The 3,641-nt window shown below is 37.2% G+C and overlaps 1 long non-coding RNA gene across 1 annotated transcript; it reads left to right on the forward strand.

The window, feature by feature from the left end:
- The first annotated feature begins 1,077 nt into the window (after positions 1-1,077).
- Positions 1,078-1,742, forward strand: LOC119650565. Its single transcript, XR_005249330.1, has 3 exons — positions 1,078-1,202; positions 1,275-1,558; positions 1,616-1,742. It is a non-coding gene; the product is annotated as an uncharacterized LOC119650565 (long non-coding RNA).
- Positions 1,743-3,641: the final 1,899 nt, after the last annotated feature.

Genomic DNA, 3,641 nt, shown 5'->3' on the forward strand with positions numbered 1-3,641 from the left:
GATTAGTGCGGAAGGGAAATCCTCGCCAAACAGTTTGCATGTATTGCATATGAAATAATAAAGATAACATATTTTTTTTTTAATATCTCAAAAAATAAAGATGATAGTTAAAAACTGGTGACTTTGTATTTTAGCGAGGAAAAGCCCACATACTGTAGTATTTTTTTACTATCTTTTTTAATTTTTGAGATATTAAAAAAAATATTGTTTTGTTTAAAAATAAAAAAATAGGGATACTTTTAATTTATGTGAGAAAACGAGGCGTTATTTTTATTGATTTTTAAAACGAAAATTCAGGTAATTAGAGTATTTTGATCATAGCTCCGTTATTATTTATCCCATAGACTTCCATCATATCTCATTTTAAATGGGTTCACAAGCACTTTGAAAGAGCTTTGGATCAATTCCCATTAAAGTTACTGGTTTTGGTTATTTGACTTTGAAAGTATTAATTTTTTTTAGACATTACGAATTTACGTTTGACGGGCTTTAACTTAGTCGATATTGCATCTGCAAAAAATGAAAAGATTCATTCTTTTTCTTAGTTAATGTGCTTTGTTTTTGTTTATTATCATATCTACATAGAATGTATGGTTTTCGAGTTATTTGAAAAAAAAAAACCGTTGAAAGCAGAGCATTTAATAATAATAATAATCGTTGGCGCAACAATGCATGTTGGTTCAGGGCCTTGAAGTGTGTTAGAGCACTTCATTCAAGACCGTAACGGTACATTAAGAAGCAATGTGGTCAGCATTGCGCTCGCGCGAGATTATTACCCTGATTTGACTCAGGTACTCATTCACAGCTGAGTCGACTGGTATCCGACGTCAAATCACGATACATATTCCACTGCCACCAGCGAGATTTGAACCGCGACCTTCCGTACGACAGCCTTGCGCTCTAACCACTTAGCAATACGGACACTAGCGAAGCATTTGTTCGATGAAAAAACATGCTTGAACATGAATAACTCGAAAACTACTACTTTTATAAAATATTTTTACCAAATATTTTTTGCATATAATTGAACATTTAATCGTTTTCTGTGGTTATTTCGAAAAAAAATTCAACCCCGAAGGCGGTGGGGTCCCACACCTAGACAATTATTCAAAACATCTATTATATCAACAAAAATACAGCCGAATTTCATAGATTTGCAATATACTCACACGCATATTGAATCATAACCTAAAATTTTTCAAGTAAGAAACTGACCACTCATATACCGCGTGAGGACCATATTTATATGTTTCTTGTAATTTTTTATTTCACAGTAGCAAACATGCCGCATTTTTAAGCGAAAATCGCGTTTTTTGACTTTCCAATGTGATAACATACCATAACAAAAAGAAAGATCCGACAGCGTTACCTGGGGAAATTCATATGCAAATAGAATTAGCAGGGGTCCGTGGACCAAAAAAAGAGGGAGTAAGTTGCTCCATATTTGGTCCGGTCCGACATTAAGTGCATGAGGACTTAAGACCTCACAACCCTTAGAAAAAAATAAAAGAAAAATATGTTCAGCACTGGCAGCGTCTGATGATTTGCCTCTGCCCTGGTAAGAAATTGTAAAGCCGTCTTCGCCTAACAGAATCACTTTTGTTTTTTGCTCCAGATGATCGACTCATGAGTTATCGCCGCCACCACAAAGCTACTTTTTTTTGGAGATTTGCTGCCAATGGGTTAATTTTTTATATTTTTCGCTGAAATTTTCAACAAATATTTTAAACATGTCATTCTATAATATTGTAATATTATTATATATTATAATAAGCATTGCCCGTATATTGTAAAAAAATGTTTGAAAAAGTGTCTTTTTTCTACCGTACACTCTGTGCCGCCCCCCTCCTTAACATAAACAGATCCTGCTTCCAAGGTTAAAGAAGAAGCTTTTATCCCCTTGTTGTCTGTCTGTCCGTTCATCAGACCCGATTTACTCGGAAACGCCTAAGCCGATTGTCACGAGTGGCATCATTTTGATTTGGGATTAAGGGCGAGGATTCCCCATATATGTGATAGCAGGACGTACATTTTTTTTTTGCAAAATACAACCTTGTCGAAACTGATCATATTTTTGATATTGAGTGAAACACAGAGGAGTCAGGACTCCAAATGTGTGCCCCGAAAAGTGAAAGTCTTGTTTTCAAAACCCTATCGAATTGGAAAATCTGAAAGAAATCACAGTGATGCACCTATGTATACGAAATCTAGGCCTCAAAATACATCCAGTTTCGATATCTGCACAAACAACAATAAAGTTAATAATAGTATATCACATAATTCTGGCAAGTTTAGACGCAAGTTAACTATTATTAGCATTGCTATAGAAGTTCAAAAATTTTCTGAAAAGTTTGAACGAAATCCAACTATTATTAATGAAGTTATAGAAGGTCAGAATTTTGCATTTCACGTAAATTTCCTGCACTCTAACGTATGACGTCATCATTATATAAAGTGAACTTGAATGGCGGGGCCCCTGATCACATCTGAAATGAGGATATTCGCAATCTATATGGGGTTGAACCAATCGTAGAAAATCGCCTCATCTTCAATGGTTTGGTTATCTAATTCGCGCTAACGAGAATTTACTTGCTTATATTGGCCTGAGTATAGAATTCGGTGGAAAATGACCAAAGGCCTGCATCCAGATTAGAGTTGGGAAAAATCGTAATAATGATTATGATTACGATGGTAATCAGGCAGTGACTGTGAATTATGATTGTAATCATGAAATCGTGTCATGGTAATTAACGTAACTATAATCATGCAATCATAATAAAATTGTCATCATCAACAACCCAACAACCGGCATCCGGTCTGCCCTAGTAACGAACTCCAAACACCCCGGTTTTATGCCGAGGTCCACCAATTCGATATCCCTAAAAGCTGTCTGGCGTCCTGACCTACGCTATCGCTCCATCTCAGGCAGGGTCTGCATCGTCGTCTTTTTCTATCATATATATACCCTTATAGACTTTCCGGGCTGGATCATTCTAATCCATACGGATTAGATGACCCGCCCACCGCAAACCTGTTGAGTCGGATTTTATCCTCATCCAGATGGTTGTGGTATCGCTCATAGATTTCGTCGTTATGTAGGCTACGGAATCATCCACCCTCATGTAGGGGGGCTAAAAATTCTTTGGAGGATTCTTCTCTCCAACGTGAGCAAGAATTCCCATTTTTTTTTGCTAAGAACCGCGGAATACATACATAAGAACTAGCAAGCTATATGTATTTATACATAAATGGAGCGATTACCATCTGCCGTTAATTTTGGTCACGCTGCTTCCAGGGCAGAGGTGAGGTAGCTGCTGATGAGTTGCCTCTGCCCTGGACGAAACCGTCAGTCAACTTTTTCTTTCTCTTGGGAAACTTAATTGTTTAACCCAGAAAGATGGACTACAAAAGGGAAAGTAAGTTGTTTCCCAAGTGGTCCGCCTTCGTCACCAATCGCCGTTACTTTCGTTCTCGCTGTTTCCAGGACAGAGGTGAGGCAGCGTCTGATGAGCTGCCTCTGCCCTGGACAAAACCGTCAGTCAATTCTTTTTTTTTTGTTTGGAAAACTTGGGTGTTTTTACCGCATGAGCAGTGTAGTTTGTGATTTACGAATTAGCTTATTTATTGGCTCTTAAAATTTT

Source organism: Hermetia illucens, chromosome 3 (genome assembly GCF_905115235.1).
Source record: "Hermetia illucens chromosome 3, iHerIll2.2.curated.20191125, whole genome shotgun sequence".
In the NCBI taxonomy this organism is placed as follows: Eukaryota; Metazoa; Arthropoda; class Insecta; order Diptera; family Stratiomyidae; genus Hermetia; species Hermetia illucens.